This window comes from Oncorhynchus clarkii, chromosome 5 (assembly GCF_045791955.1).
Source record: "Oncorhynchus clarkii lewisi isolate Uvic-CL-2024 chromosome 5, UVic_Ocla_1.0, whole genome shotgun sequence".
Taxonomy (NCBI): domain Eukaryota; kingdom Metazoa; phylum Chordata; class Actinopteri; order Salmoniformes; family Salmonidae; genus Oncorhynchus; species Oncorhynchus clarkii.
The window spans coordinates 17,907,331-17,927,967 of NC_092151.1; the positions used below are offsets into that span (position 1 = coordinate 17,907,331).

The window sequence follows — 20,637 nt, forward strand, 5'->3', positions numbered from 1 at the left end:
GTGTCCAAAAGGCACCCTATGCACATAAGCCTGCCGGTCAATGGAGTAGCAGATTGTGACGGTTCCTCATTCTAATCTAATCACCTCCTCTGTGTCACGCCCTGATCTGTTTCACCTGTCTTTGTGATTGTCTCCACTCCCCTCCAGGTGTTGCCCATCTTCCCCATTATCCCCAGTGTATTTATACCTGTGTTCTCATTTTGTCTGTTGCCAGTTCATTTTGTTTGTCAAGTCTACCTGCGTTTTCCCCTTGCTCCTGTCTTTTCTAAAGTTCCTGTTTTTTAGTTTTCCGTTTTTGACCTTTCTTCCTGCGCTGAGCCTGAGCCTGAGCCTGCTTGCTGTTCTGTACCTTGTCCCACTACCCTGGAAAACTGACCTCTGCCTGCCCTTGACCTGTTGTATTGCCTGCCCCCTGTTCTAGTAAAAAACTGTTGTTACTTCGACACTATCTGCATCTGGGTCTTCCCTGAAACGTGATACTCTGTGCTGGTTCCTCATTCTAATCTAATCACCTCCTCTGTGCTGGCTCCTCAATCTAATCTAATCACCTCCTCTGTGCTGGTTCCTCAATCTAATCACCTCCTCTGTGCTGGTTCCTCAATCTAATCACCTCCTCTGTGCTGGTTTCTTCATTCTAATCTAATCACCTCCTCTGTGCTGGTTCCTCAATCTAATCACCTCCTCTGTGCTGGTTCCTCATTCTAATCTAATCACGTCTGTGCTGGTTCCTCATTCTAATCTAATCACCTCCTCTGTGCTGGTTCCTCATTCTAATCTAATCACCTCCTCTGTGCTGGTTCCTCATTCTAATCTAATCACTTCTGTGCTGGTTCCTCATTCTAATCTAATCACCTCCTCTGTGCTGGTTCCTCATTCTAATCTAATCACCTCTGTGCTGGTTCCTCATTCTAATCTAATCACCTCCTCTGTGCTGGTTCCTCATTCCAATCTAATCACCTCCTCTGTGTATTTGAAAAGGGCAACTGACAGGGAATCACTGGAGTCTGACAACATTGGAGACAGGCTCACTGAATGTGTACCAAATGCAAACCTATTTCCTATATAGTGTACTACTTTTGACCAGGGTCCCTAAGGCTCTGGTTAAAGGTACTGCACTAATAGGGAATAGGGTGCAATATGGGACACAAGCACTGTTCAACTGCCAGGCAACGGACTCATTACCAAATTCCTAGATGTAATTAGAAAGCTGATGATAGCGCACCTCGATAATGTTTAGCGTTTAACAGACTTCACCAACACTATGCTACTTTAAAGTGAAAATAATACATAACCAACCTAGCTATTTCAACAACCCCTCCTCTCTTTCACCCTCTCCTTATCACATGTGCCATTTATCACAAACTCAACCTTAACCACACCCAAGCAAAAAAAACTTAGAACAGTAGAAATTGCAGGGCGAACCAATGCCTTTCCTTTGAGTGAGAGCCTGATTAAAAGACCAAACAGGACTATTTCAAAGCGAGAGATAGAGGGGTGTAAACAATGTTATGAGGCTGCCAGCTACACCTTGCGCCTGCCCGCCTGCAGGGACTCAGACCTGTACCACACTGTTATTACACAATATCCCAAATGGCACCCTATTCCCTATAGGCCCTGGTCAAAAGTAAATAAAATACAATAAAATGTTATTTGTCACATTAATGTGAAATGCTTACTTTTTTCCCCCTCATTTTTTATTTAATTTTATTTAACCTTCATTTAACTAGGCAAGTCAGTTCAGAACAAATTCTTATTTACAATGACGGCCTACACCGGCCAAACCTGGACGACGCTGGGCCAATTGTGCGCCGCCCTATGGGACTCCCATCATGCACGGTTATAATACAGCCTGGATTACAAGCCCTTAACCAATAATGCAGTTCAAGAAATAGAGTTAAGAAAATATTTGGCTAAACAAACTAAAGTAAAAAATGAAATAAAAAGTTACACAATAAAAGGACAATAAAGAGGCTATATACGGGGTACAGGTTAGTCAAGGTAATTTGTACATGTAGGTAGGGTTAAAGTGACTATGCTTTGATAATAAACAGCAAGTAGCAGCAGTGTAAAAAGAAAGGCGCTGTCAATGTAAATAGTCCAGGTGGCCATTTGACTCATTGTTCAGCAGTCTTATGGCTTGGGGGAAGAAGCTGTTAAGGAGACTTTTGGTTCTAGACTTGGCACTCTCTGCTAGAAAAGTCTATGACTTGGATGACTGGAGTCTTTGACAATATTTGGTCCTTCCTCTGATACTGCCTAGTATATAGGTCCTGTATGGCAGGAAGCTTGGCTCCAGATATGTACTGGGCCATCCGCATTACCCTCTGTAGCGCCTTACGATCAGATGCCGAGCAGTTGCCATACCAGGCGGTGATGCAACCGGTCAGGATGCTCTTGATGGTGCAGCTGTAGGACTTTTTGAGGATCTGGGGACCCATGCCAAATCTTTTCAGTCTCCTGAGGGGGAAAAGATGTTGTTGTGCCCTCTTCACGACTGTCTTGGTGTGTTTGGATCATGATAGTTTGTTGATGATGTGGACACCAAAGAACTTGAAACTCTCGATCCACTCCACTTCAGCCCCGTTGATGTTAATGGGGGCCTGTTCGGCCCTCCTTTTCCTGTAGTCCACGATCAGCTCCTTTGTCTTGCTCACATTGAGAGAGAGGTTGTTGTCCTGGCACCACACTGCTAAGTCTTTGACCTCCTCCCTATAGGTTGTCTCATCATTGTCGGTGATCAGGCCTACACTGTTGTGTCGTCAGCAAACTTAATGATGGTGTTGGAGTTGTGTTTGGCCATGTAGTCATGGGTGAACAGAGAGTACAGGCGGGGACTAGGCACACACCCCTGAGGGGACCCAGTGTTGAGGGTCAGCGTGGCAGATGTGTTGTTGCCTACCCTTACCCCCTGAGGGCGGCCCATCAGGAAGTCCAGGATCCAGTTGCAGAGGGAGGTGTTTAGTCCCAGGGTCCTTAGCTTAGTAATGAGCTTGGAGGGTGTTGAACGCTGAGCTCTAGTCAATGAACAGTATTCTCACCTTTTGTTCAGGTGGGAAAGGGCAGCGTAGAGTGCGATTGAGATTGCGCCATCTGTGGATCTGTTGGGGCGGTATGCAAATTGGAGTGGGTCTAGGGTTTCTGGGATGATGGTGTTGATGTGAGTCATGACCAGCCTTTCAAAGCATTTCATGGCTACAGATGTGAGTGCTACGGGTCGGTAGTCATTTAGGCAGGTTACCTTCACTTTCTTGGGCACAGGGACTACCGTGGTCTGCTTGAAACATGTAGGTATTACAGACTCAGACAGGAAGAGGTTGAAAATGTCAGTGAAGTCACTTGCCAGTTGGTCTGCAAATGCTCTGAGTACACGTCCTAGTAAAGTAGTGCACTATATAGGGAATAGGGTGCCATTTGGACACAGAGCGCATCCACCTTATGATGTACCTCCTATGGTGTTTCATCTCTATCCATGAGATACGCCTTTGAGTGCTGAGGTAAGCTAAGTGGCACTAAAAGCAATTCTTAAGACGTTAATAATTACGCTCTAATGACCCTAAACACATTTTATCTTATATGAAAGAGTCTGATAAAAAAAAACGTATCGCATATTCAACAGAGCGATGCGGTGGGGTGATTGGAATTTACAAGCACAAAGTATGAGGGAAGGAAGGCTTTTAAATCTGCTGCTGTGAGAGAAATGAGAGCGGGCGGGGGGCGGGTTACAAGGCTAGGCTGCAACATTAAGGTATGGAGCCTCAGTCCCAGTGCTTCACAGAGAGAAAGCAGCAGTCAGTTTTCATATCAGTGTGGGATAGGGAGTTTCATACCTTCCCAAGGATAAAGCTTTGTAAAACCATTAGTCTCTAGGTTTGGAGCTGGAAGATTTGCTTCACGGTGAGGTAGGTAGGTGTCCAAGTTATTGGACAAAACAGAGCTTATTGAGCTCCTCATAAAACATTTCCAGCTGCCTGCTTCTGATGACCTTGCTATGAACAGCTATTTTCGTAGGCTTTTGATAGATGAACAGCACAAACCTTGTCTGGAGCATTGTTAAAACTTAGGGCTGCAATCCCGTTAACGGGATCGATATGACAACAGCCAGTGAAAGTGCAGAGCGCCAAATTCAAAACAACAGAAATACCATAATTAAAATTACTCAAACATACATGTATTTTACACCGTTTTAAAGGTAATCTTGTTGTTAATCCCACCACAGTGTCCAATTTCAAATGGGCTTTACAGCGAAAGCACCACAAACGATTATGTTAGGTCACCACCAACTCATAGAAAAACACAGCCATTTTTCCAGCCAAAGAGAGGAGTCACAAAAAGCACAAATAGAGATAAAATGAATCACTAACCTTTGATAATCTTCATCAGATGACACTCATAGGACTTCATGTTACACAATACATGTATGTTTAGTTTGATAAAGTTCATATTTATATAAAAAAATCTCAGCATACATTGGCGTGTTACGTTCACTAGTTCCAAAAACATCCGGTAATATTGCAGAGAGCCACATAATTTTACAGAAATACTCATTATAAATGTAAATGAAAATACAATTGTTAGACATGGAAATATACCTCTCCTTAATGCAACCGCTGTGTCAGATTTCAAAAAAACTTTATGGAAAAGCAAACCATGCAATAATCTGAGAACGGCGCTAAGAAAACAAAAATGATCCGCCATGTTGGAGTCAACTGAAATCAGAAATAACATTATAAATATTCCCTTACTTTTGATGATCAGAATGCACTCCCAGGAATCCCAGTTCCACATTAAATGTTTGATTTAGTTCAATAATTATTTATGTACACAAATCCAAACGCTCATGCAGTTCCAGCCGAACATCGGATGAAAACTCCAAAGGTATATTACAGGTCGTAGAAACATTTCAAACTAAGTATAGAATCAATCTTTAGGATGTTTTTATCATAAATCTTCAATAACGTTCCAACCGGAGAATTCCATTGTCTGTAGAAAAGCCCTGGAACGCAGGTCGCTATCATGTGAAATGCGCGTGACCAGGACCTGGCTCTCTGGCAGACCACTGACTCAAACAGCTCCCATCCTGCCCCACATCACAGTAGAAGCCTCATTCAAGTTTCTAAGGACCGTTGACATCTAGTGGAAGCCTTAGGAAGTGCAACATAACCAATATCCCACTGTGTCTTCAATAGGGGCTGGGTTGAAAATCGACCAACCTCAGATTTCCCACTTCCTGTTTGGATTTCTTCTCAGGTTTTTGCCTGCCATATGAGTTCTGTTATACTCACAGACATGATGATCAAACCATTTTAGAAACTTCAGAGTTTTTTCTATCCAATACTAATAATAATATGCATATTAGCAACTGGGACTGAGGAGCAGGCCGTTTACTCTGGGCACCTTTCATCCAAGCTACTCAATACTGCCCCTGCAGCCATAAGAAGTTCCTTTCCCACTATCCAAAGATGTATTCAGAAATATATTATTTGTGGGATTTGGCAACGTTATAAATATACTACTGGCTTTAACTGGAATTGGGCAAAGCTGGTAACTTCTACCATGCAAGACCATAGTAGCCTAGGCTAACCACAGCCATCAGATGACTATGACCTTAGGCTGCTTCCCAAGAAAAGCCTTGAGAAACTGTTGCGATCCTCTGTCTTATTAGTCAGAGAAGGCTTGACACTCTCTCCATAAGCCAACATTTACTTTAGCCCCTTTCGTTAACGCTCACATCTGAGAGATAGCACTGAGCATCAGATCCCACTCCAAATGTCGTGTCACGTCCAATCTGCATCTGTAAACCCATTGAGAGGTTTCTGGGCTGAGACAGGACCGGGTTAAGGAGCATTCTGGTGCTTTATCCCACAGATGAGGTGTGTCAACTCTGACACTGATAAGCCAAGAGGAGCGGAGCCGCTGACTGAGACACCACGCTCTGTTTCCCCCTGTCCTTCTCCTGACACTCACCCATACTGAGTCCTAAATGGCACCATATTTCCTACAGCTCTGGTCAGAAGTAGTGGACTATAGGGGGAGTATGTTGCCATTTGGGACACACACCCAGTCAACTGTCTCTTTACACAAACAACAACTCCAAGAGCTTGTTTTTCTAAATAGATTTATGTTTAAGCTTCTTAGAACAATCTTTGTAGATTGAATCTGGAAGACGAGAGGAGATAGAGCAGACAGGCGGAGCTGACCTCTAGAGCAGACAGGTAGAGCAGACAGGAGGAGCAGACAGGCAGAGCAGACAGGCAGAGCAGACAGGTAGAGCAGACAGGCAGAGCAGACAGGCAGAGCAGACAGGTAGAGCAGACAGGAGGAGCAGACAGGAGGAGCAGACAGGCAGAGCAGACAGGCGGAGCTGACATCTAGAGCAGACAGGCAGAGCAGACATTTAGAGCAGACAGGTAGAGCAGACAGGTGAGCAGACAGGCGGAGCAGACAGGCAGAGCAGGCAGTTAGAGCAGACAGGCAGAGCAGACAGGTAGAGCAGACAGTTAGAGCAGACAGGTAGAGCAGACAGGTAGAGCAGACAGGTAGAGCAGACAGGCAGAGCAGACAGGTAAAGCAGACAGGCAGATCAGACAGGCAGAGCAGACAGGTAGAGCAGACAGGTAGAGCAGACAGGCAGAGCAGACAGGCAAGATCAGTGGTTGTTTGTTGCTCCCCAGTGTTCGATTAAATCCATTGCTTAGCTAACTACTGTCCTCATTCTGATGGAAAATCACTTCAGATTATGTTCAAGTAGTAAATCAGGCGCTGACAGCATTTGGAAGGCGACCCAATCAACGCAAGGTCTCTCCAAGGATTGCACAGGGCGAGAGGGAGCGATGGAGAGGGAGAGAAAGAGAATGGGAAGGGATAGTGGGATAGAGGGATAGAGAGAGGGAGAGAAGGGAGAGAGAGGGAGAGAGGGAGAGAGAGAGGGAGAGAGAGAGGGAGAGAGGGAGATAAGGGGAAGGGATAGGGGGATAGAGGGATAGAGGGAGAGAGAGAGGGGGGAAGGGGAACTGTAAGAGGGGTAGAGCGCAGAGGAGGCTGGTATGCTATAGGAGGATGGGCTCATTGCAATGGCTGGAATTGTATTGATGAAATGGAGTCAAACATGTGGTTTCCATATGTTTGATGTGTTTTACACCGTTCCAAAGATTCCATTCCATTCGTTACAATGAGCCTGTCCTGCTATATCTCCTCCCACCAGCCTCCTTTGGTAGAGAGAGGAGCTAATTTAATCCATTTTAATTTCCCTGTTCGTTCAATCATGCTGCAGAGGAGATGCAGATGTGTTGGACCTGGGAAGAACCAATGAACCGTCTCCCTTCACTGACTCCATGGAAACATTGGGACATTTCTGATTCAAACAGAACACTTGTGCTCTCATTCTTTTCTCTGTATGTTCTCTTATGATGCAGCAATCGACAATCACTCTCTTTCAGCAAGGGAAGTGCAATCTCCTACCTAAGAGTTAAAGATACTCTTTATTTTTTATTTTCTGATATAAAACAACGAGAACAGGACCTGACCTGGGTTTAGATAGTCTTGTGTGGTCCAGACCTACAGTAGGCCTGCTGAGCCCCTCCTCTCCTATCTCTCTCTGCTGCAGTAAGTCCAGCATATGTTAGCTAGCTAACTTTCACTACCCTTTCTTCCATCATGTGTTATCTCCTACGTGCCAGGGGATCCAGATCAGCAGAGAGCCAGAGGTCAGCAGAGAGCCAGAGGTCAGCAGAGAGCCAGAGATCAGCTGGAGGGCTTGGCAAAGAAAGGCAGAGACTGCTGCGAACTTTCATTACTATACAGCAGTTGAGGGCTGTATCTAAAATGACACCCTATTCCCTATTTAGGGCTCTACTTGACCAGAGCCCATGGGCCTAAAAAAGTGCACTATATAGAGAGTAGGGTGCTGTTTCGGACACAGACCATGTTCCGTGGGCTAAAAACCAATACATCAAGCCACATGCTGTGCTGTATGACAGGTCCTCATTGAGATGCATATGTTACCACATTGAAAGGCCTATGATATCTCATTGAGAGGCCTATGTTACCTCATTGAGAAGCTTATGCTACCTCATTGACAGGCTTATGTTACCTCATTGAGATGCATATGTTACCACATTGAAAGGCCTATGATATCTCATTGAGAGGCCTATGTTACCTCATTGAGAAGCTTATGCTACCTCATTGACAGGCTTATGTTACCTCATTGAAAGACCTATGATTACCTCATTGAGAGGCCTATGTTACCTCATTGAGAGGCCTATGTTACCTCATTGAGAGGCCTATGTTACCTCCTTGAGAGGCCTATGTTACCTCATTGAGATGCATATGTTACCACATTGAGAGGCCTATGATATCTCATTGAGAGGCCTATGTTACCTCATTGAGAAGCTTATGTTACCTCATTGAGAGGCCTATGTTACCTCATTGAGAGGCTTATGTTACCTCATTGAGAGGCCTATGTTATCTCATTGAGAGGCCTATGTTACCTCATTGAGAGGATTATGTTACCTCATTGAGAGGCCTATGTTACCTCATTGAGAGGATTGTGTTACTTCATTAAAAGGCCTATGTTACCTCATTGAGAGGCCTATGATACCTCATTGAGAGTCTTATGCTACCTCATTGACAGGCTTATGTTACCTCATTGAAAGACCTATGATTACCTCATTGAGAGGCCTATGTTACCTCATTGAGAGGCCTATGTTACCTCATTGAGAGGCCTATGTTACCTCCTTGAGAGGCCTATGTTACCTCATTGAGAAGCTTATGTTACCTCATTGAGAGGCCTATGTTACCTCATTGAGAGGCTTATGTTACCTCATTGAGAGGCCTATGTTACCTCATTGAGAGGATTATGTTACCTCATTGAGAGGCCTATGCTACCTCATTGAGAGGATTATGTTACTTCATTAAAAGGCCTATGTTACCTCATTGAGAGGCCTATGTTACCTCATTGAGAGGCCTATGTTACCTCATTGAGAGGCCTATGTTACCTCATTGAGAGGCCTATGTTACCTCATTGAGAGGCTTATGATACCTCATTGAGAGGCCTATGTTACCTCATTGAGAGGCCTATGTTACCTCATTGAGAGGCCTATGTTACCTCATTGAGAGGCCTATGTTACCTCATTGAGAGGCCTATGTTACCTCATTGAGAGGCCTATGATACCTCATTGAGAGGCTTGTGTTACCTCATTGAGAGGCTTATGTTACCTCTCATTAAAAATTAATAAACTACACATACAGTGTGCTCTTGATCATTCCCCTCCTGTCTCACAGATCTGCAAACCTGCAGCACAACTGGAAATGAAAGGTGGCCCTAAATCCAACATAAAAATGACCCCACCATGAAGATAATATTTTACTTTGTCACTTAAAGCCCCTCCAGGGGTCTTTTCTGCTGTGATATTTACTTGGCCTGAAGCTCCCTGGTCTCTCTCTGTCTATCTTATTGGTGATGTAAAAGGGGAGTAAGGGCTGGCACATCTCAAAGGACTTGTCTCTCTTTTCAACTCTACTTCGACAGGAGGCTCATGTGTGTGTGTGTGTGTGTGTGTGTGTGTGTGTGTGTGTGTGTGTGTGTGTGTGTGTGTGTGTGTGTGTGTGTGTGTGCTCGTGAACTGGTAAGGCTGAATCAGAGAGCTGCCAAACGTGTTGCCAGGCAACGGTGACATGCAGGAACATTGTTTTTATCGCCTGTGGGCACGTAGTACATGCTGCCAGAGCGTAGGTGGCTTCCTGGGTGGGCAATCATTCTGTCCCTGTTATATTTTAAAAGCAGTCTTTCTAAATCTGAATATGTTTCATCTTTCTCTCTCTGTCTTTCTCTCTTGCGCTCTCTCTCTCTCTCTCTCTGTCTCTCCTTGTCTCTCTCTCGCTCTGTCACTCTCTCTCTCTCTGTCACTCTCTCTCTCTGTCTCTGTCACTCTCTCTGTCCCTCCCTCCATCTGCAGCACAAAGCAGGGGTTTGAACTGAACTTGGTGAGGACAGACTTCCCAGTAATCACTGGAGGTCAACTTATCATTGGTAATGTTATGATAAGGAAAAACAGGAGCCATTTCCTGCTAGACAGGATATTTCATTTTCTTTGATTAATAAGGGACTGTTAACTCACATAGGGGCACTAGAGGAGCCTCCCAGTCCCTCAGACACAGACCAAAACTTAAACTCAAGTGCTAATCATTGTATGTTTGTTATACAGCATTGCCGCTGAGGGAAAATAAACATACTTACTCAGTCCTCTTTGTTCCGGGTGGGACATAAGGCAGCAACAATATTCTACCACTGGAGTCTGTCTTTGGCCAAATCTTGTGGCCTGTCCCATGAGGGGGAAAGTAAAATTCATTCCATCTCACGGATACACCGCAAAAAAGCCTGGGCGTCGCAAAACTTTCAGTTCGAACCACAAAAGTGAAGCTGAATAATAGCACATGTCCAACCTATGAACTTGAAGAATGTCTCTTTTGGTCGTGTTCCCCATCTTTCTGTGAAAGGGTACGTGTGTTGTGTTTGTCTATGGCGAGGGTCAGGACTGGAGCCAGTTAAACTGGTGTTTCAGAACCTGCTGTCACCAATCACTAAGCAGAGCAGAAAGGAGAGGAGCTGGACTCCACAGTGCTAGAGGAATGCAGTGTTATGTTGAGTCCCAAATTGCACTCGAATTCCATAGGGTATTGGTCAAAAGTAGTGCACTAAATAGGGTCATTTGGGATGCTGTCTTATTAAGCAGCTGGGCTGTGCTGTGCTGTTCTGTGCTCTCTGCTTTGCAGTCTCCACACTAATGGGATATTAAACTTGTTAGAGAGACAAGGAAACGTTAAACATAGTGAGTCCACAGTTGGCAAGCAGATATGTACCGTATTCTCTGCACTGTCTCATGTGGAAAGAGCGAGTGGAGGGTGTAGGAAGTGAGAGATGAGGGAAGGGAGGGAGAGAGTTCTCCTTTTTCCTTCCTCAGCCCCCACAGTTTTCAGCAGATAAAGGTCACCGTTGCCTAGGTGACATGGCAGAAAAAGGGAAAGTATCTGGGCAGTCTTTTTTGCCTTATTCCTTCCCAAGCTACAGATAGAGAAAGAGAGAGCAGAGCAGAGAGAGATAGAGAACAGAGAGATCCGAGAGAGCATAGCAGAGAAAGAGCAGAGAGAGAGAGAGAACAGAGAGAGAGAGAACAGAGAGAGAGCAGAGCAGAGAGAGAGAGAACAGAGAGAGAGCAGAGCAGAGAGAGAGAGAACAGAGAGAGTAGAGAGAGCAGAGAGAGCAGAGAGAGAAGAGAGAGCAGAGAGAGAGAAGAGAGAGAGAGAGCAGAGAGAGAGAGCAGAGCAGAGAGAGAGAACGGAGAGAGAACAGAGAGAGAGCCAAGCGAGAGCAGAGAGAGAGAGAGCAGAGAGAGAGAAAGGAGAGAGAGAGCAGAGAGGAGAGAGCAGAGCAGAGAGAACAGAGAGAGAACAGAGTGAGAAAGAGAACAGAGAGAGAACAGAGGGAGGGAGTACAGAAAGAGAGCAGAGACAGAGAAAACAAAGAACAGACAGAGAGAACAGAGAACAGAGTGAGAGAACAGAGAGAAAAGAGAGAGAGCCGAGAGAGAGCAGAGCAGAGAGAGAGAGAACAGAGAGAGCCGAGAGAGAGCAGAGCAGAGAGAACAGAGAGAACAGAGAGAGCCGAGAGAGAGCAGAGCAGAGAGCAGAGAGAGAGCAGATCGAGAGCAGAGAGAGAACAGAGTGAGAGAGTACAGAAAGAGAGCAGAGAGAGCAGAGAGAACAGAGTGAACAGACAGAGAACAGAGTGGGAGAACAGAGAAAACAGAGAGAACAGACAGAGAGAACAGAGTGGGAGAACAGAGTGAGAGAACAAAGAGAACAGAGTAAGAGAACAGAGTGAGAGAACAGACAGGGAACAGAGTGAGAGAACAGAGTGAGAGCAGAACAGAGCGGAGATGGAAAGCCACAGGCATACAGTAGATAGGATTATTTTAGTCTCTCCTCTAACAGAACAAAAGGCTGTGTGGAGGGATAATACAGTGGACTTTAATACTGTGGGACAATTAAAGTGAACTACATTCCCTCTAAAGCTGCCTAAATATGTGAAACATGCAATAATGAGCTAGCTAGGCCTTCGGAACCCAAGGCTATGGTGCTACTGCTGGAATGAGTGGGTTGTATTTTTCCTCATTCCTACTACTCAAGAGCTATGTCAAAATATTTGCAGGAGGTTTATAGGGGAAGTTTGTCTTAGGAATGATAGATAGCCTGTATGCAAAACCGTCACGTGCCTTCATGAGTTCAGCCTGGGAAAGACATTGGATGTTGGTTTAAGCATAGTGTTACAATACATTTCTTTAGAGGTCATTGTGTTTGCACACCAAATAGTTACACAAATAGTTGCAATATATCAAAGCTTAATTGCAAATAAAGACAGGTAAGGCAAGTGATTACAGTAAAGAGGAAAAACTCATTTATTTTGCCATGAATTTCACACTGTGAAAAAAAATCTGTCACATGTACAAACAATGTTATAAAAAATTGAAACATGGCAGAAAAAATGAAAGCAAATGCACATTGAAAGTGTTTATAAAGAAGTTTCCATCATTTTGGTGAATGCCTACAGCAAGCCAGTCAGGGAGAACACACTACACGTAAGCGAGCTGAATCCCAATAAGGCGGGAAGAGAGAGGGGGCAAAAAGAGAAATGAGAGAGGGAAAATATGACACTGAACAATCACTTGTAAATTGGAGGGGCACTCACTGTTGACTGTTGCCAGGGTAATTTATGTTCTAAAAGGAACCCTCTTATCTGATTGGTGTGGAGAAAGGTGCAGTGTTCTGTGGGCGGGTTGGTTGGTTAGGGGGTCGACATCAAGGAGCCAATGAGTTCTCCACAGAATTCCTTAAACAGTTTGTGCTTTTGTAGCCCTAGGAGGTGGGAGTTGGGCTGGGAGGTGGGAGTTGGGCTGGGAGGAGGGCTGGGAGCTGGGACATGGGCTGGTTGCTGGGAGGTGGGCTGGGAGGTGGGAGTTGGGCTGGGAGGAGGGCTGGGAGGTGGAAGTTGGGCTGTGAGGAGGGCTGGGAGGTGGAAGTTGGGCTGTGAGGAGGGCTGGGAGGTGGAAGTTGGGCTGGGAGGTGGAAGTTGGGCTGTGAGGAGGGCTGGGAGGTGGAAGTTGGGCTGTGAGGAGGGCTGGGAGGTGGAAGTTGGGCTGTGAGGAGGGCTGTGAGGTGGAAGTTGGGCTGGGAGGTGGAAGTTGGGCTGTGAGGTGGAAGTTGGGCTGTGAGGAGGGCTGGGAGGTGGAAGTTGGGCTGTGAGGAGGGCTGTGAGGTGGAAGTTGGGCTGGGAGGTGGAAGTTGGGCTGTGAGGTGGAAGTTGGGCTGTGAGGAGGGCTGGGAGGTGGAAGTTGGGCTGTGAGGAGGGCTGGGAGGTGGTGGAAGTTGGGCTGTGAGGAGGGCTGGGAGGTGGAAGTTGGGCTGGGAGGAGGGCTGGGAGGTGGAAGTTGGGCTGTGAGGAGGGCTGGGAGGTGGAAGTTGGGCTGGGAGGAGGGCTGGGAGGTGGAAGTTGGGCTGTGAGGAGGGCTGGGAGGTGGAAGTTGGGCTGTGAGGAGGGCTGGGAGGTGGAAGTTGGGCTGTGAGGAGGGCTGGGAGGTGGAAGTTGGGCTGTGAGGAGGGCTGGGAGGTGGAAGTTGGGCTGTGAGGTGGAAGTTGGGCTGGGAGGAGGGCTGGGAGGTGGAAGTTGGGCTGGGAGGAGGGCTGGGAGGTGGAAGTTGGGCTGTGAGGAGGGCTGGGAGGTGGAAGTTGGGCTGTGAGGAGGGCTGGGAGGTTTGGGTGGCTCAAATAATCAAACAGGAATGTGGAATACAAGGGATTGAGGCCATTCACTGAATCCATCCAGAACACATCCTGCCTGGGAAAATCTATACAACTGTTAGATTTTATGTTGACCGTGACAATGATTTCATCATGCTAAACTGTACATGTCAATATTTTGGCCACCCAGACAGACAAACAGACAAAAACATCCAGAAATCAACTACTGGTACAAAACGGTGGATGCAAGTATTTAAGACATTCTCTTTGTTGGTCTTTGGAACTCTCCCCTGTCATATTCCCTCCCATACATCAGTGCCCATATGGTGAAGAGCACTGCGGTGTCTGCCTGTCCTTTAAATTTACAGGATTCAGTGAACTACACATCCTCTTCCTCCTCCTCATCTTCACACTCACACTACACTAAAATGTCAGTATTCTGACTTGAGATCTACATGCTTAGCTTGTATTTTTCATGCAAGTGATAAATGATGTACACAGAAGCTACATACGCTCATCTCAAGTCAGAATATTGAATATTTGAGTGTGGCACTTAAAATAAAGCAGATACGCCTCATAGCAGAGTCAACATTTACAGTGCCTTGCGAAAGTATTCGGCCCCCTTGAACTTTGCGACCTTTTGCCACATTTCAGGCTTCAATCATAAAGATATAAAACTGTATTTTTTTGTGAAGAATCAACAACAAGTGGGACACAATCATGAAGTGGAATGACATTTATTGGATATTTCAAACTTTTTTAACAAATCAAAAACTGAAAAATTGGGCGTGCAAAATTATTCAGCCCCTTTACTTTCAGTGCAGCAAACTCTCTCCAGAAGTTCAGTGAGGATCTCTGAATGATCCAATGTTGACCTAAATGACTAATGATGATAAATACAATCCACCTGTGTGTAATCAAGTCTCCGTATAAATGCACCTGCACTGTGATAGTCTCAGAGGTCCGTTAAAAGCGCAGAGAGCATCATGAAGAACAAGGAACACACCAGGCAGGTCCGAGATACTGTTGTGAAGAAGTTTAAAGCCGGATTTGGATACAAAAAGATTTCCCAAGCTTTAAACATCCCAAGGAGCACTGTGCAAGCGATAATATTGAAATGGAAGGAGTATCAGACCACTGCAAATCTACCAAGACCTGGCCGTCCCTCTAAACTTTCAGCTCATACAAGGAGAAGACTGATCAGAGATGCAGCCAAGAGGCCCATGATCACTCTGGATGAACTGCAGAGATCTACAGCTGAGGTGGGAGACTCTGTCCATAGGACAACAATCAGTTGTATATTGCACAAATCTGGCCTTTATGGAAGAGTGGCAAGAAGAAAGCCATTTCTTAAAGATATCCATAAAAAGTGTTGTTTAAAGTTTGCCACAAGCCACCTGGGAGACACACCAAACATGTGGAAGAAGGTGCTCTAGTCAGATGAAACCAAAATTGAACTTTTTGGCAACAATGCAAAACGTTATGTTTGGCGTAAAAGCAACACAGCTGAACACACCATCCCCACTGTCAAACATGGTGGTGGCAGCATCATGGTTTGGGCCTGCTTTTCTTCAGCAAGGACAGGGAAGATGGTTAAAATTGATGGGAAGATGGATGGAGCCAAATACAGGACCATTCTGGAAGAAAACCTGCTGGAGTCTGCAAAAGACCTGAGACTGGGACAGAGATTTGTCTTCCAACAAGACAATGATCCAAAACATAAAGCAAAATCTACAATGGAATTGTTCAAAAATAAACATATCCAGGTGTTAGAATGGCCAAGTCAAAGTCCAGACCTGAATCCAATCGAGAATCTGTGGAAAGAACTGAAAACTGCTGTTCACAAATGCTCTCCATCCAACCTCACTGAGCTCGAGCTGTTTTGCAAGGAGGAATGGGAAAAAATGTCAGTCTCTCGATGTGCAAAACTGATAGAGACATACCCCAAGCGACTTACAGCTGTAATCGCAGCAAAAGGTGGCGCTACAAAGTATTAACTTAAGGGGGCTGAATAATTTTGCACGCCCAATTTTTCAGTTTTTGATTTGTTAAAAAAGTTTGAAATCTCCAATAAATGTCGTTCCACTTCATGATTGTGTCCCACTTGTTGTTGATTCTTCACAAAAAAATACAGTTTTATATCTTTATGTTTGAAGCCTGAAATGTGGCAAAAGGTCGCAAAGTTCAAGGGGGCCGAATACTTTCGCAAGGCACTGTAAATGTGAGATGTTACTCTACCCAGAGTCCACCTCTAAAACAAACACATTCCCACCCACTGGCCACTTACACTCTAGGTAATCTAAGTGTCCATCCGTATACTGACTCCTAACCCCAGACCTCTGACCTGTTCACCTCACTGACCATATGGTTATAACAGGTTGTAATTTGGGAGAAACTGAACTGTGCAAAAAAAAGCAGACCAAAGGATTAACAATAAAATAGAGCATCTATAACAAGGGTCATGCATGATTTACCCTTAAAAAGATCTACATTCATTTACCTGGAAATTAATGCAGGCAGAGAAACAATAAATAAAGTCATTTTTGTATAAATTAAGACTTATGAAACATGATACACTGGAGCAAGTTAAGACAAGAATGTATTACGTTTCAGTTTTGGTTAGGAAGTTAACAAGATGCTCTTGGCCAGAGAAGTTAATCATGCCAATCATACTTGAGTCCCCATATCCATGGTACATGCTCTGAAGAGTTCAGAATAATCTTCTAGGCAAAGTAGAAAATGTATCCATCAGTGATCCAACAAAACAATACTGCTCATTGGAATTACTTCGGAACAAACAGTAAATAGTGTGCAAGAGCAAACCCTTCAGTGCTGGATGCAATCTGTAAAGAAAGCTTAACATTTTAAAGGTCATTTCCGATTGAGCCGACATATGCAGCTATTACCGTGAATGCATTCTCCGCGAACATGGAAACATTGCCTTTCAATTTCAATCACGCTGTAATCCTGATATTCAGCACTACAGATTGAATCGAGCCCATCTGAGCTTGAATGAGCATTTTCTCCAGTTCTGTGTTGCATTGTCCACTTCTCTTCTCTGATTATTGTTATTTTGGATCAGGAGAGTGTAGTGACCTACAGCAAGAATGGGATTGGGAGAGGCAGGGCGAAAGGGGGTGGTAACTTTACATCGGTAGACATGTCAGGACATGACCCTCCTTCACCCTCTCCACAACTCCCCTCTCAGACTCCTCTGGTGCTGGCACTTCAAGTCCTCACAACACGTAGTGACAGCTAGAGCCAGGTCTCACAGCAAACTGCCAAAGAGGAACTTCCAACACCACTTACAACGTTTTAAACCCCAAACGCCTACTAGGTGATGGGGACAGGAAGAGGAGGGGAGGAGGTTGTCAATCTCTGTCTTTCTCTCTCCTCTTCCTTGGCGAGGACAGAACGACTGGAACAAGAAGAGTCTAAAGTCTCAGATACACTAGGGAGAGAACTGTTTATGGATCAGCTGCTCATAATCAAGCTGAAGAGGAGTCTCTGGTCACTCTCCTCTTCTCTCCCCTCATATGTGTCCTATGTCCAAACAGGTGCTCCTTCATACTATTACATTAAAGGCCCTGTGCAGAGAATGTTCCCTCTTCTTCATTTTTCAAAATTCATATCACAGAATTATCAGAGTGAGAAGAGCAAAGACATAGTCCGTAGTACAAGTATTTCATGATTGAACGGAAAGAAATCCAGGCTGTGTGAGTGTGTGACTGACTGATATGTTGATGGGTCTTTCATGGAAGGCTGAGACGCACAGGCGCGGTATGCCGATAGTACACTGGGATTAGGGGGTTGTTGGATTTTACAGTACAAGCAGCAGGTTGTTGGATCTTACAGTACAAGCAGCAGGTTGTTGGGTTTGTTTGCATGAATAACGTCCAAACCTCTCTCTCAGAAACGATATGACATCATTGACATCATTCTGTGTACAAGGTCCTCTCAGGAGCATTGATGGTTCTTTAAACGTCTGTAAACTCACAGTAGCATTTGGGTGGATCGTGTGTTTTCACACTTTTACAATGGTTCAGTTTTTTTCATGAAGAAAATTAGAAAGTCTTATTTTTTTATTGCACAGACAGGAAGTTAAAGAGTGTGATTCTATCTTCACAGCTGGAATCCAGTGGATGATGCAAAACAGAGAAATCTGAGGAAAAAGGAGAGAGAGAGAAAAGAAAAAAAAACATTAGACAAAGTGTTTAAGAGGTCATGGAAAATATCTCTGCTTTTGCGCCTCGAAAAAAGGCTCAAAAGTAGACTATTTAACATATTTGCTAAGATTCAAAAGTTCAGGGACAGACAAATTCTTCAGATAGACTCCAGACCCTATCTTCACTCCTTTACTGTCTCCCCTAACTCATTCTCTTTCTCCCCTCAGTAAAAAAAAAAAAACTAAACAGACACTGCCTTGCATTTGCACCTGTTCCTCTAGAGACTTGTCAGAGATATCATGCATTAGGCTAGAAGGCTAATGGACTCCTTTGTGAAATTCATCCACTTTACTGCCATTCCCCCGACACAGTTAGGGTTCTTTTTATCGCTCCCCCAAATCTAAATCCAGATAGATATTTCAAATCTGACGGCCTTTGACTTCTGCTCTGCATCTTATTCTGACTTTTCGGTTTTAAAAGCTTTATTTTTTTCAGCATTACACCACAGATTGTTTATAGCATTGGGAAGGCCCCGTGTGTAACGAGAGTCTAATATCCATTTTAAATACATATCCTCCTCCCCCATCTCTCTCGCCTTCTTCCCATGTGGCCCTATCTTGAGGGGGAAGCCCAATCTTACAACATGCTGTGGTAGCTAGAGGAAACGCACATACAGGCACACACATGCAAACACGCACACAAACGCACACACAAGTGCATAACGGTCGCTCCGCCAACTCTGCCTCCCAGAAGAGGCCTTTGTCAATTAGGCTTCCAGAGAAGATCCAGGTCTAGTGATGGGGATATCTGCCTGGAGGTCATTGCATAGCGAAGGATGAATAACAATAAGCAAGCATCTCTATCCTCTCCAATGCATGAATGGAATGAGCCAGCTGACTGATAATGAAATCCTAATTTCAGATTTTGGAGGATTCTATACCCTGGAATTCCCCAGTCCTTACCAACCTTGGACGTTACAAAATGGAATGATAACAAATGGGATTTTATCAGTATTGGCACCCTTGCGAGACGAAAGCAGATCTCTGAACAAAAGCATGAATTGGCTTGACACCAGATACCTAGTGGGGCTGTAACCAGTACAAGCCAGCCGGACGGACTAGACCTAATAGAGGGAGAGAGAGGAAGGGAAAAGGGAGGGATGAAGAGAGAGGAGAGGGAAGTGTAGAGGGGAGTCCCCCTGGGAAGTGTTGAGCAACCAAAAAAAGTGTGAAAACAGACTAACTGAAGAGATCTGTTTTTCACCCTCCTCTCCTCCCACTATTTAGTGGCCAGTAATACGTCAGTGTCACTGTGTCTCTGTGTGGAGTCACCACTCCACACTATGACTGTTTACAGAAAAATGGGCACCTACACAAAAGAGAGGAGCAGGCCTTACAATAAATCAGTGACTGAAATGTGAAATAATTGTACACCCAAAAGCAGTATGTTGCATTGGTCTAGTCTAGAGGGTTAAAGCTTTCACTGCAGTCTCTGTTTCAGAGATGAGTCACTGAAGAAAAATTTGCACTTAAGTCAGGGAGCATTTCATCAAAGGAGAGCAAAGAATAGTGGAGCGGAGAGGCGCATCAGTATCCCAGGCCGATCAATCTATTTATCTATCCTTCCCTCTCTGTCTCTCCCCTCTCTTTGGCTCATGAGCTGAGGGCACACAGCCATTTCACCAAGGTCTGCGAAATGAGAAGGTCTGCCAATTGTGTCTGCATGCGTGTGTGTGTGTGCATGTATGTCTGCCTTTATACGATCGTGTGTGAGTGTGAAAGAGAGAGTCGGATTATGACACCAGGGTCTCCAGTGTTCAGAATGAGCAGGGTTGCCAATGGTCTGTGCTCTACATCCGTCTGGCCTGCTTATCGTCAAGGAGACAGAGAGTGGTTACTATAAGGCTTTGCAGATACACACAGACAGACACACAGACACAGGGGAGAGGTGGGGGAGACTGGGGCTGCTCAGAGAAACAGTAAACACTCACTTCCTGTCCAGGCACTGTTATTTGTCAGGGCCGGTGTGTGTGTACTGGCTGTGCTTTGCTTGTCTGCATGGCTGTGCAGCCGCGTTCTCTCTGAAAGACAGGCACCAAAGCCTTACTCCCTGTTAACACCCTCTGCCTTCTCCTCATCTCAGTACTCCAGACTGCCTCTCTCTCACCTCCCACCCAGAGCACCATAAACCCATCAAAAAGAGGCAATTGAGAGTGGATTAGCGTCACCAGGATGTTGTAGCTTGCCGGCATGTAACTTGTCTAATTGGCCTCCCCGCTCTCAACCCCCTCAGACAAATTTCCCCCACAGGGACAATAAAAGAATTCTATTCTGTTTCAATTACCCCCTGTGTGCCTCCTCCTTCACTGCCTCGTGCAGGTTGAAGTTTATTGTCATGAGTCTTGTCCTGTAGGCAGAACGGAGTGATTTCCCCTTAGGCCAGCCGCAAAGTCAAAATTGTCTCGCCCTAACCCTGCGGTCTCATAACTCTCATGACCTACACATACAATCCCCCATCCTACCACTCACTCCCCTCTCTCCACACAGTGGTCTGGTGTATTTTGTTTCTCCCTGTATCTGTGGTTTTCACTGGTATCAACAGACACAAATCAAATAGCGGCGGCTGCTTGGTTAGTATTCAAAACATGCAGTTCAGCACTGGCCAAAATCGCATGGCAATC

The 20,637-nt window shown here is 45.1% G+C and overlaps 1 protein-coding gene across 2 annotated transcripts in view; it reads right to left on the reverse strand.

Moving 5' to 3' along the window:
• The window catches only part of LOC139408472 (ectoderm-neural cortex protein 1-like), a 35,641-nt gene that overhangs the window by 9,965 nt on the left and 5,039 nt on the right, over positions 1–20,637 (reverse strand). Inside the window, exon 4 of one of the 2 annotated variants that reach the window (XM_071152407.1) lies at positions 16,796–17,953. The exons of the other annotated variant lie outside the window; for it this stretch is intronic. The gene's annotated coding sequence lies outside the window, so the exon portion shown is untranslated. Of the gene's footprint in view, positions 1–16,795; positions 17,954–20,637 lie in introns of those variants that run through there. 2 annotated transcript variants of the gene reach the window in all.